Below are 14,150 nucleotides of genomic sequence, written 5' to 3'. Positions count from 1 at the left end.
AAACACCTTCATGTGCTGTTATGTGTTGAACTGTATCCCCCCTCCCCCCTCATGTAAATTTATATGTTGATATTCTAACATCTAGTACCTCAGAATGTGACCTCATTTGGAAATAGGGTCATTGCACATGTAATTAGCTAAATTAAGATGAGGTCATTAGGATGGACCCTAATCAATTTTGACTGGTGTCTTTATAAAAAGAGGGCATTGGAAACACACATATATACATAAGGAGAATGCCATGTGAAGATGAAGGCAGGGATCAGGGTGATTCTTCTACAAGCCAAAGAATGCCAAATTGCTAGAAAACCTCTTAAGGGAGAGGCATAGAATAGATTGTTCCTCACAGCCCTCAGAAGGAACCAACCCTTCCAAGACCTTGATCTCAGACTTTCAGCCTCCAGAACTGTGAGACAATACACTTCTGGTGTTTAAGCCACCCCGTTTTTGGTACTTTGTTACTGCATCCCTAAACAACTCATACATGTGCTCTGTGTCATGCTAAAAGCTATACATAGAGAAGTGAAAAAAATACAGACATAGTACCTGCTCTCATAGTACTTACAATCTAGTATGAAATAATAAATAAAATATAACTATAAACTTTCTTAGGAAAGAAACAAAGAGGATGCTATGAGAGAAAATTGGTGATGGGGACCAGTGGTTACCTCAGAGAGTAATAGTAGGAAAGTTTTCTCAATCAGGATCTAAACATCTAAACGGAGACCTTCCATTCAAAGAGTTTTGGGGTTGGGAGGTTGAAGTAGGAGAGATAGCACCTGTGTACACCCAGAGACAAGGGAGAATTTAGAATACACCAAGAACTAAAAAAGGGAAACATCTCTATCCTGGTGAGTCAAGGACGAAGGGTAAAAGATAAATTAGAAGTATATCGAGGCCACATCATGCAGTTATCCAGATGGAAACCATTTAGGGACTTTAAAAAAAGAAATTATAGGATCCATTGTACTTGTAAAAGCCTCATTCTGGCTTCTGTGTAGAGAACAGATGGGGAAATACAAGAAAGAAAGTGGGTAGATCAGTTGCAAATCTATCCTAGCTAAGGTGAAAGCATTAGAGATGGAGCAAAATGACAGATTTCATTTGAAGAAAGAATTAATAAAACTTGATAACTATTGGGGATAGAGGAGTGAAGGAAAAGAAAAAATCAAGATGACTTCTAGGTTGTTGGCTTGAGCAGACAAATGGGCAAATAGTGGTGCCATTTGCTGAGAGAGAAAATGGAGGAAGAAACAAGTTTGCATTCTTGTGTGTGAAAAAAGTTAAGATGAGACAAAGGAGAAGAATCAAGAATTTAGTATTATAAAGTTGAGATCCCTTGAGGCATTAAGCAGAAATGTCAGCTGGGCAAATTGTATGTAAGCTTTGTCTTTAACACAGAGATCTGTGCTAGAGATAATAACTTTTTTTTTCATCAGCATATAAATGGTACTTAATATTATATGGGAATGACTAGGAAGAAAGTGTAGAGGTAGAGGAGAAAATATACACTCAAGCCTTGGCGTAGATGTTAAGAAAATTACTTAACCCCCTTGAAACTTAATCCTGTCATCTGTAAGTGGAAATATTACACACTCTTAAAGTTGTGTGTTGATCAAATGAAATCATGTTTATTTGTAAAATGCAATGCAAATCATAAAAGCTAAATACATGGTGGTTATTGTAATCATATGAGTATTTCTGTTTTGTACTGAAGAGACAGAAAAAAATGGAAGTGGGAGACTGAAAAACAGAGGAAGAAATGTTGTTTGGGAAATTCAATGGAAAGGTTCAATAAGTATGGGTAATTAGCTCTTTAAAATGCATATCAGAAGCAAATAAGAATGGGCACTGAGAGTGGCCACTGTGTTTGTGAGGCAATTCCAGAGAACTTCCTTGCTATGATGGCAGAAAACAAACATGTAAAAAGGAGAGAATTTGAGTAGTTTTAAAGGGCAGGGGGCAGTTCAAGTGAAGACTTTTTCCAGCAAAAGGATTATGTGTATGTGTGTTATCAAAGGTAAAAAGATAATTTAAAGGGGAGATCAAAGGTGTTAAATGATGCACCTGAAGTCTTATTTAATTGCTGGGCAATATGTCTCTGACAACAGAGCCAGAGGCCCTCCCCCTGGGGCTAAACTTCGACTCAGTTCCTGAGAGGCAAGTGGTCTTCAGCTTTGATAGTGAAAGTGGTCACAGTGAGTAGAGGGCTAGTTTGAGAAGGGTAGCTGGGTTCTTGGTAAGTGTGGGAAGGCAGTAACTTCCAGGATGGTGGGAAGAAGAGAATTAGGGTCACTAACCATGAAGGAGATGGTCAGAAGAGAAAACTTGGTGACTAGAGAGGATTTGGAGGCTTGAGTACAATGGATGAGACTGACCATTGAGAAAGGGTTAAACTGTAGTGAGAGATGTGGCAGGTAAGGAAGGGAACAGATACCAGGCCCCCAAATCTTATGTTGATGATGTGTAAACCCCTTGGTGAGTGAGGAGTGCAGATATCAGTGAAAGCAGGAGAAACCATGAGACAATATTGCTTTATTGCTCAACCACATTGGTGTTGACAATTTCTGGGAGTATAGTAGAAGTAGGGACAGAATATTTTGTAGTTATTCAGATAAAATTAGTATGTCTGATGAAAGATATAATTATGAAAATGCATGCGAGAGCTTAAAGCATGGTTGTAGGCAGGTAGAAGGCAATTGTTAAGTGTAAGTCTAAGTGTATGCTGAATTAGAAGGAAATAATAGGATCACTCCTATTTTTTGAATTATATTCATGTGAATTTCAAATCACATGAAATTGAAGGAAGTCTTTGAGTCTTTTTTTTTTAAACTGGAGAGGTTTATTTTATTTTATTATTTTATTATTTTTTATTTTTTTATGCTTTATAACAAATTTAATCAGTTATACATATACATATGTTCCCATATCCCCTCCCTTTTGCATCTCCCTCCCACCCTCCCTATCCCACCCCCCCAGGCAGTCACAAAACACCGAGCTGATCTCCCTGTGCTATGTGGCTGCTTCCCACTAGCTATCTACCTTACGTTTGGTAGTGTATATATGTCCATGACGCTATTTCGCTTTGTCTTTGAGTCGTTTTTAATTGTTTATATGGAACTAGAATCCAACTGACTGTAATTCAAAGAACATATCCTCTCCTTATTTTGTATTCCCTATAGTCTCACATTAATGTTAAGTATGTGGCAAAGGGTGCATCTAGTATGAATGAATGGATACATGTATGGACCAGTGTCCTATCTCTGGGAGAGTTTGAGCATAAATTGGCCAGTCACTGGTCAGATACTGTAGAGGGAGTTTAAATTTCAGATGAAAGGAAGAACAATGTGGCCTCTAAATCCGCTGAGCAGTAGATTCTAAAATTCTGAGATACTCTGAATCTAAGAATTAGTAGATCGAGGCCAGCCCAAGAGTACATTCTATCTGAGACAAAGCCCCCATACATAAAAAACCACATCCATGTTCCAAATGAATGTGTGCTTTAGCTCTCTCTAAAACTTACCTAGGAAAGCAACAGTTTCCTGTCCTAAATTAAAGCTTTTACTAGAGAAAGCTTTGCTTTCTCAGGGAATATCTTTTTTCAACTTAAAAGGATTATCTTATAGAGTTTTCCATCAGAGAACAGTAGAAAGGGGTACTGAAGAGAAACAAACCTAAAATTCTATTTACATTGGAAGTATTTTCTAGAAACATGCTTTAAAGAATATGTATTTCTTTTGAAAGGAGCAGGAAACCCAGGTATAAAAATGCTAATGATATTCTTCTCTGCTTAAAGAACATTTCATAAATAATATACTTTTTTCAAGAGACCATAGCAATGCTGAACATTTATGGCACTGTTTCAGACCCAGGAAGTTACTGATATTTTCCTGGTGAAATGTGATATTTGCCACATCAACCTGGTTTATGGAAAACCAAATTAATTATATTATTTAAGTTGCTAATGAGATGAGTTAGAATTTTATATTCTTCTACAGCAATGTTTTCTTCATCAACTCTGCTCTCTTTGGTCTCCTTGACACTTTCATGCCTAGCCATAAGACAGATGTTATATTAATACAATAAAATGGTATTGAAATTAAAATAGCAGTAACTAACATTTGTATTACACTTTATTGTTATCAAATTATACTATCACATCTCACTTATTAACCATCTTGTGAGCCAATATTATTATTTTCATTTTCATTGTACAATACGAAATATAGATGCTCAGAAAGTTTCCAGAGGTATATAGTAAGTAAAGAAACTGAGACTAGGAACTTTTCTTGCTACCATTCCATGTTTTTGTTTTGTTTTGTTTTTCTGTTTTCTCTATAGCTGTTCAAATTATACCTCTAAATTGGATACCTTTGGTCCTTTCTTTAGAATTCCCCGGGCAGAAAACAATTTCTCTTTATCTGAGCTGTAAACTGTCTCCAGAAGAGAAAGTTAAAAGATAAGTCCTTGACTCTGGTAATCCAGTAACCTTTTGCTTTTAGGATATTTGGGGTATATAGAGGACTAGACAGATTTTTTATCCCTTCAAAACCTTTAAGCTTTGGGAAGAGATCACCATGAAGCATCAAACATATTCATTTGTCAATCCTACAATGTCTTCTGTTTCCAGGAAACAGAGCTTGACAGTTTCTTCCTTTCTGGAATACTGTGAATAGTGAAATGAGTACAAGCTTAGGAAATAGACAGAATCGAGTTCATATCCCATTTCCTCCATTTATTAGCTGTGTGGTCTCAGAAGAATCATTCAGTCATTGAATCTCAACTATGCATTTGTATAATGGATGATAGAATTTCCTTGAATTAGAGATTCCCTTCTTCTTAGATTGCAGGTAATATATGTAAAGAGACTATCATAGGGACTTCCTAGAATGCTCAGCAGAACATAGTCACTACTGCTATTTCTGCACTAGGTCTTGTAAATCATCTTGTTGCTGCCACCAGCCTTTGAAGAGCTTGCCCTAAAGGTAGGTGGGAATTAACATTAGAGGCTGTATTACATAGTCTCCAAGAAGGTTGTGTGCATTCCCCCAGGTGTCTACCCAATGCCTCCCACCACAATAACAGCAGCAGACTAAGGGCCACATAAAGAAACTATCCTATTGTATAATCCTTTCATGCATTGGTATAAATGCTTTTATGTGATCTGGTAATTCCTTATTACTGTAAGAGCATCCCCTGGAAATTTCAGGACCATCAGCTGGCTCACATGGTACCGTAAATGCCTTTTTCCATGTCTGATGAGTCCAGTGATCAGAAGATTTTTCTGATGTGCTGAAATCAACTGAATATACCTGAACCAAAAAGTAAATAATTTTTCGCGTGCTTTGTTTGCAGCACCACGGTGTCATAAAGCAGAAAGAAAAGAAATGAGGCTTGTGATCGTTTGTATTGTTGCTGGGTCTTTTCCATTCATGAGGTACCTGTGATCATCAGCTATGCCTGAGAGACACTGGCGGTCCCCAGATCACAGGGCACAGGTGCTGAGCTGCATAATAATAAAAGGGGATCCTAGCAACGGCATCAAAGTGGATGTTTCGATTTCCTTTTAAATATTTTTTTACTGTAGTTTTTTTATAAAGATGAAAGCTAATAGATTGCTTGTTTTCCAATATATATATATATATATGACTAATCAGATACCCTGAACTTTAAAATATATTATAAACTGATTTTGTTAAAATAATAGCTTTCAGATATCACAGAAACAGAAAGTCTAAGGTGGGCCCCGAGCTGCAGCTTTATTCATTGCAGTGAGGAGGGGTTGAGTAGATCAGAGTCTGGGCTTGGGAGTCAGATTGTCTGTACTCAAATCCCACATCGGCACTTTCCTGGCTGTATAACCATGGGCAAGTCACATCTTCCCTGGGTCTCAGTTTCTACATGTGCAAAATGGGGATAATTACGGAGCTGTTGCCTGAATTCAGTGAGATAATGTATGTAAACAGCTTAACATAGAGATAGGCACATCACAGGAGCTCAATTAGCAAATGTCATCTACTGTTGTTTTAGTAATTTATTTCCTCAAAAGATATCTATTGGATTCTGAACATGAACAAAATTCCAAACAAAAATAAATAAAACAGTAAGACAGCCCTGGACCTCTAGGAGCCCACCCTCTTGTGTGAGACACAGAGATGGATACGTTTATATCCTAAGTGCTCAAATAGAGGCAGGCATGCCCAGAGTACTGAGGCAAAATGAATAAGGGAAAGCTAGCAGCCCAGGGTGGCAGGAGAAACTTCCAATCATGCAATGTTTACTTAGTGGGAAGAGAGATAGGGCATCAGCTGGAGCAAAGCTTGGCAACCTTTTTTCTGTAAAGGGCCAGATAATAAATATTTTCAGCTTTGTGGGTCATTCAGTGTCTCTGTTGCAGTTACTCAACCCTGCAGCTATATAGACCATACATGGATGAATGGACGTGGCTGTCTTCCAATAACATTCTATTTACAAAAACAGGTCTTTACTATCCAGGGTTCTTCAGAGAAACAGAACCACTAGGATGTGTCCATATACAGAAAGAGATGTTAAGGAATTGACTCATACAATTATGGAGGCTGGCAAGTCCAAAATCTGCAGGGTAGACCATCAGGCCAGAGCCCCAGGGAGAAGTTGAAGCTGCAGTTCAAGTCCTCGAGCTGTCAGGTTGGAGACCCTGAGAAAAGAGCCAAAGTGCTGCTCAAGCCTGAAGGCCATATGCTGCAGAACTTCCCTCCTGCTTTTTGTTCTATTCAGAACAATATATGAGACCCACCCACACTGTGGAGGGTGATCTGCTTTACTCAGCGTCCACTGATTTTAATATAAATCTAACCCCAAAACATCCTTCAAGTGGACACATAAAGTCAACCATCACAAGGCCTCAGCCAGATTTGGCCCACTATAGTTTGCCTACCCCTGAACTAGAGAGAGAATTCTTTCTGCTCAGACTAAAGTGGTGGAGATCTTTTTTCCAAAAGCAATGGTACTCTGATTCCAAGGTATTATGAATTAGTCATTGTGTACTCTGCCAAATCCCAAGGCTTAAGGACCAGAGCAGGGAGACTAGAAGGACCTGAGATTGGGTTTGGTTATCCCCAGACCTCTTTCTCCCATCACTGAGAATGGGAAGGCCACTTGGCCTTAGCTTCATATCCAAATAGGACACAGTGGGGAGAAAGGGGAAGCCAGAACTCATAGTGGGACACTGCTTTCTCCCCTAACAAATGAGACTGTGGGCAGAAGAGGGAGCTTAGCAGAAGGAAAGGATTATGTAGCCACCTTCCTAAATGGATTAAACAAAGTCAAGTAGAAAGGGAGCCCCTCTCCTAATTCCAACCCGACATTGATTCAGTGACTTGTTCAGATTCATACAGAAAGACCCCCATCATGTTCGGTTGGAGACCTGAGAATATGAGACTGTTGGTAAGATAGGAAAAGAAAAAGACTATGGAGGAAGCAGGGGAAGGAGGAACAAGGGAAAAGAGAAGAGGGGTATAGAGAGCAAGGTGGGACATAACACAATAAGTGAGAGAAAAGGGAAGAAAGGTGACTTTTTGTAAAAGGTTTCAAGTTCAATTGTCACACTCTCTGCAAATAAAGAAAGCAGGTACAACTCAACTCAACACAGAAGCTTGTGTGCAAAGTTACAGGAAACAGAGACATTGTATACAAAGTTAGGTTAAGGGTGATTCTGTGGTTTTGTTTTGTGTGTTTTGTTTTGAGGGTGTGGCTCTCCCTCAGTCACCTGAACTCAGCAAAGAAATGGTTATCCTGATGAAATATCAACAGCCGACCCACAGTAAAAACTGACAAATACTAAAAATTAAGAAAAAGCATAATTACAAAAAAAAAGTTGTCACTGCTTCCTCCCTCTGCATTTTGCTTTTTTAAACTTGTGTGTGTTTAAGTTTTTGATTTTTTTTTTTAAATCCTGAAAGGTAGACAGTAAAAGATCTCCTGGAAGAATTTACAACCAACTGCATGAGGGTCTGGGAAGCTGAGGAGCTGGAGGAGGGCTGGGACAAGAAGACAGGAAGGGGCCCTCCCCTCAGCTCTGTAGCCTCACTATACGACCACGGGCCGTGCGGGGTGGTGGTCTAGGAAAGGTGATTTTTCATTTCACTTTTTAAATGTAAAACTAACTCTATATCTCTCTTCCTTAGATCTTCTGCTTCAAAAACATGTCTTCTCTAGCTCGAAGGGTCTTATAGCCCTTAATTCATTTAAATCGCAAAGTATTGATAGTTCAGGACTCTTAGATGAAAAGTATTACTGAAGTATAGAGCTTAGGTTCATTATTAATAAAATCAGTCCTTAACAGCAGTCTTTTTCAAACTTACCGGCTCCTTGAGAATGTCTAAGGTTAGTAGTAGATGGCCCTCATCTAATAAAAGCATCAGACAAACGGAGGTATGTATGTATCATAACCCCTTTATGAGAGCTTTGTAAGAACTATGATGTCCAACACTAAACTAAAGGAAACATCTAGGTAGAGGGGTAGCTTGCTGTATGTCACAGCTGACCTGAAAAGCTGCATGAGAATGGAATCAGTGTAAAGTAAAGCAGATTTTAACTACCCCAGACAAGTTTTTATTATTCAGCCCTATGCCAATCAAAAATCTATGGTAACTGGGATTTCTATTTTTCTAAGTAAATATAATAAGAAAAAATAGAAGAGAAACTCCCTGTCACTGTGTTTTCACAAACAAGGGTGATTTATATCACTACCCTTTCATTCATTTTTTAACAAATTTACTGAAGTAAGTTTGAAGTTAAACTATAACCTCTCTGTTGACTTATGGTCAAAGTATTTTTATTTTCCTTTGAACTGATTTTCTTTCTGTTTATTTGCTGCCCACCTACATTTTATTAGTATTATTTATACAGAGTATTTGTATGAATTATTTGTGTGACATACATTGTGGAATAACGTGAGATGTAAATAAACATAATATCAATCATATTTATGTAGAAAATAAGACAAAACCAGCAGCTGCCAATTCACAAGAGCAAGCCCTGGTGAATGTTTGTGGTAGTATCAAAAACCTCACTGTCGGGCTTCCCTGGTGGCGCAGTGGTTGAGAGTCCATCTGCTGATGCAGGGGACACGGGTTCATGCCCCGGTCCGGGAGGATCCCACATGCTGCTGAGCAGCTGGGCCCGTGAGCCATGGCCGCTGAGCCTGTGCATCCGGAGCCTGTGCTCCGCAACGGGAGAGGCCACAACAGTGAGAGGCCCGTGTACCACACACACACAAAAAAAAACAGAAACAAAAACAAAAAACACTTTACTGTCTTTAATCTTCAATCTTCCTAGGAAATTTCCTTCATATTATCTATGAATGTTTAGAGTTCCTTTTCTTGGTTCTCTTAATATGCCTTTCTTATAGCATCTTTTTCCTATTTCATAGCCTCACTTACATCTGTGATGATATTAAGCATTTTTTTCCTTTTACTTCCTGCCTTATCTCTGTTTCCTTCAAGTTTCTTTTTTTTCTTTCTTTCTCTTCTTTTTCTTGTTTTGGTTCCTTTCTTTCTTTCTTTCTTTTTCTTTCTTTCTTTCTTTTTCTTTTCTTTTCTTTCTTCTTTCTTTCTTTCTTTCTTTTCTTTCTTTCTTTCCTTCTTTCTTTCCTTCCTTCCTTCTTCCCTCACTCCCTCCCTCCTTTCTTTCTTCCTTCCTTTCTTTCTTTCCTCTCTCCCTCCCTCCCTCGCTCTCCTTCCTTCCTTCCTCCCTCCCTCCCTCTCTCCTTCCTTCCTTCCTTCCTTCCTTCCTTCCTCTGTTTTGGTCTATATCATTCAGGTCATAACTCTTCTCAATGTCTGCTGATCCTTTCCTGTCCATTTATATTTAAGCACAATGTGTCACAACTCTGATTGAAAATGGCAGGCTTTACTTTATAGTGGTCAGCTGGAGGGAGGCTCCTGCTATTGGAATCCACAGGTCTTTTCTTCTAGACAGTGTTTTCCCAAGAAAGGAAACCTCTGATCTCCTGCCTGGAGGTTATAAAACAAAGTGTCAGGTTTTGTAGAACTGAGCTAGGTAAGTAAAGAGGATAAAGGAGACTCATAATTAAAGACATAGCTCTCACCATTTAGTGTGTAGATACACATTTAATTCTTCTGGTTTTAATATTTAATCCCATCCTCAACTTTTTCTGATATTCTAGAGCAGGATTTCTGAACCTCTGCATTATTGATGCTTAGGATTGAGTAATTCTTTTTTGTTTGGACCATCCTGTAATTGTAGGATGTTAGCAGCATCTCTGACATCTACCCACTAGATGCCAATAACATCACCCCCACCCCCCAATTGGGGACAAAAAACATCTCCCCTTGGAGGCAAACTGAACCTGTTTGAGAACCACTGTTCTTAGGGAAGCCCTCTTATTCAAACACTCCAGAGAATAAGTGACTTGTCTTTTTCTGCTATGTGTCTGTGTATGCATATGAAAGAGTAGGAGAGAGCGTTATTTGTCATGCTATACAGGTCTAAGGATCTAACTAGATGCAATCTTTACATCTTGATCCCCACTGAATCTTGAGATATCTGCTACCTATAATTCCAGGAATTTTACTGGATTCTGTGACAAGAAACCACTTGTTTCTTGGCTTCCATAATAAAGATTCTTACTCTTCTTTCATCTGCAAAGTCATAAAGAATTGTCCATCTGCTTTCAGCTTCAAAAATTTTCTTGATGTGTCTTAACTATAGTTATTTCCACTCCCATCCTCTTTGCGCTTGAGAGTTGAGAGGAATTTTTTTAACCCCTTTACTCTAATTCTTGTAAATTTGAAGAGAACAATTTATACATGTGTTCTCTGTCATGTTTTTGCATGATTTTTCAATATTAAATGCAAACCTTAATATAATGTCTGTGTTTATGGTTATGTACACAGAACTTGGAAGGTACATTTTATTTTTTCTAGAGTATTATTATTAATCCAGGAACAGGAATCCCTTGTATGTGCATGAAAAGGGGTGCTTATGTCTTTCCAAAACTCACATGTTGAAACCTGAATCGCCTATGTGGTGGTATTTGGTGTGGGTGCCTTTCAGAGGTGATTAGGTCATGAGGACTGAGCCTTTCATAAATGGGATTAGTAACTTCATAAGAGAGATGCCTCACCCCTTCTGCCGTGTGAGGACACAGTAAAAATAAGGGGTCTATAAACCAGGAAGTGAGCCCACACCAGACACTGGATCTGCCAACACCTTGATCTTGGACTTCACAGCCTCCAGAACTGTAAGAACTAAATTTTTGTTGTTTATAAACCACCCAGTCCATGGCATTCTGTTAGAGCAGCTCTACTGGACTAAGACAAAGGGTACAGCTTATAAAGCTGGGTCTGGCAATAACTTACTTCTAAGTTTTCAGGATAGCTAGCACATTGCCAAGGCCATCATTAGTGCTCAGTTCATCTGATTGATTAATTGGTTCAGCTGATACTTACAATTGCTCCCTGAAGCTGACTAAATAAATATTAGAACACAGGGAAAGTGAGGCACAGAGAGGTTAAGTGACTTGTTTAAAATGACACAGTTAGGCCCGAAGCCCCGCCCACCCTGGCTGCAAGGGTTGCCGGGACAACCCCCATCTTCTTTAGGCGCGTTGGGCAAGCCGCCAGGCTCTGGAGAGAGGAGACGTTGCTGTCACTGTTAGTGACTTGTGGCATGTTTCTGTGGGACCAGGAACTTAAAGATAGCCAGAATGGCAGAAAATGGTGATAATGAAAAAATGGCTGCTCTGGAGGCCAAAATCTGTCATCAAATCGAGTATTATTTTGGTGACTTCAATTTGCCATACAACAAATTTTTAAAGGAACAGATCAAACTGGATGAAGGCTGGGTACCTTTGGAGATAATGATAAAATTTAATAGGTTAAACCGTCTAACAACAGACTTTAATGTAATAGTAGAAGCATTGAGCAAATCAAAGGCGGAACTCATGGAAATAAGTGAAGATAAAACTAAAATTAGAAGATCTCCAAGCAAACCCCTCCCTGAAGTGACTGATGAGTATAAAAATGATGTAAAAAATGGATGTTTATATTAAAGGCTTCCCAATTGATGCAACCCTTGATGACATAAAAGAGTGGTTGGAAGATAAAGGTCAGGTACTAAATATTCAGATGAGAAGAACATTGCACAAAGCATTTAAGGGATCAATATATGCTGTATTTGATACCATTGAATCTGCTAAGAAGTTTGTCGAGGCCCCCAGAAGTACAGAGACACAGACCTGCTAATACTTTTCAAGGAAGATTACATTGCAAAAAAAAAAAAAAAAAAAGAAGAAGAAGAAAGAAAGGAAAATAAAATAGATGCTAAATTACGAGCTAAACAAGAGCAAGAAGAAAAACAAAAGTTAGCAGAAAATGCTGAAATGAAATCTCTAGAAGAAAAAATTGCTTGCTGAAATTCTTGGGGGACTTAGATGATCAGACGTGTAGAGAAGATTTGCATATCCTTTTCTCAAATCATGGTGAAATAAAATGGATAGACTTTGTCAGAGGAGCCAAAGAGGGAATAATTCTGTTTAAAGGAAAAGCTAAGGAAGCACTGGATAAAGCAAAAGACACAAATAATGGTAACCTACAATTAAGGAACAAAGAGGTCACTTGGGAAGTACTAGAAGGAGATGTGGAAAAAGAAGCATTGAAAAAAATAATAGAAGATCAACAAGAATCCCTAAACAAATGGAAGTCAAAAGGTCGCAGATTTAAAGGAAAAGGAAAGGGAAATAAAGCTGCCCAGACTGGGTCTGCTAAAGGAAAAGTACAGTTTCAGGGCAAGAAATCTAAATTTGATAGTGATGATGAACATGATGAAAATGGTGCATCTAGACCAGTAAAAAGAGCAAGAGAAGAAACAGACAAAGAAGAACCTGAATCAAAACAACAGAAAATGGTGCCGGAGACCAGTAATTTAGTAAACATTTTTTATTCATTTTAATTAGATTTTAAGCTGCTTTTGTCTTTGGAGGCTTTTAAAAAGAAAACCGAATTAGGTCCACTTCAATGTCCACCTGTAAGAAAGGAAAATTTTTTTGTTGTTTAACTTGTCTTTTTTTGTTGTTACTGTTATCCAAATGAGTATTTTTTTATGTATAATTCTGTTTGTGTTCTTTCAAATTATTCAAATATCAAAAGAAACATTCTTCCACTAAATTGCTTTTGTAATATGAGGATGTATTAGTACAAAGTAATAAAATGTATACTGCATAAAAATAAAAATAGTTTATTTAAAAAAATAAAATTAAAAAATATAAAATGACACAGTTTGCAGCAGATCTAAGACTAGAAACCTAGTTCATTTCTTTTTCACCTATTCTAGTCTTTGTAGAATTAGCATTTCACAAAGAAAGGCCTCACAGCAAAGATGAAATAAGAAGACTGCCTGTTGGTTTTAGAAAGTCAAGGCACTCCTAAGCCTTACTCAGTAGAAGTAACCCATGGTTTCCTGGGTGATGATGAGCCCTTAACTGTGTGCAGGCCCTGTGAAGAGATGATAATAATAATAGATAACACACACTGGGCATTTTACTGAGTGTCTGGCTCTATTGTAGGTTTTTGTGTACTTTACCTCACTGTGTCCTCACAACAACTTCTCAAGGCAGGGCTCTGAGTTGGAAGACAAAAGCTGAAACTAGAATCCCTACTGAGAAATGTATTCTTCTAAAAGTATTAGACTTACCCTTTCAAAAAAGAGAAATTATAGTTAAGTGTTTATGAATAGGAGAATCTCAAAGTCCTATGCTCTCCCCATTGGATGGTAAGCATGGTGCTACCAATATGAACTCATAGTATAGGAATCAAGTCTGTGCATTTTGCTTGTTGGTTTAAAATTCAGTTAGGTGACCCTAAATTTCTAGCTCAAGTCAAAATCCATAATTTTACTTGCCAATTTGGCCACCTGGATGAACCCATAGTTTCCTCATACAGAAATTTTGCAGATTGATTTTTTTTTTTACCTGTTGAACATAGCAAACCTCTTCAAAACACAGTAGCTTAAAACAACAATCATATTTTTTTAGCTCAGTATCCTGCTGGTGGGTAATTTAGCTTGGGCTAAACTGTGCAGTTCTCATCTTGCTGGGATCAGCTGATTTCACTCATGTGGCTGAAGTTATCTGGCAGTTGTCTGGGGGC

The 14,150-nt window shown here is 38.2% G+C and overlaps 1 pseudogene; it reads left to right on the top strand.

Moving 5' to 3' along the window:
* Nucleotides 1-11,681: 11,681 nt before the first annotated feature.
* On the top strand, nucleotides 11,682-13,080 carry LOC132491065 (lupus La protein homolog; annotated as a pseudogene).
* The last annotated feature ends 1,070 nt before the right edge of the window (nucleotides 13,081-14,150 follow it).

The sequence above is a fragment of the Mesoplodon densirostris genome, chromosome 5, assembly GCF_025265405.1.
Source record: "Mesoplodon densirostris isolate mMesDen1 chromosome 5, mMesDen1 primary haplotype, whole genome shotgun sequence".
Taxonomy (NCBI): Eukaryota; Metazoa; Chordata; class Mammalia; order Artiodactyla; family Ziphiidae; genus Mesoplodon; species Mesoplodon densirostris.
This window is presented reverse-complemented; position numbering and strand designations above follow the sequence as displayed.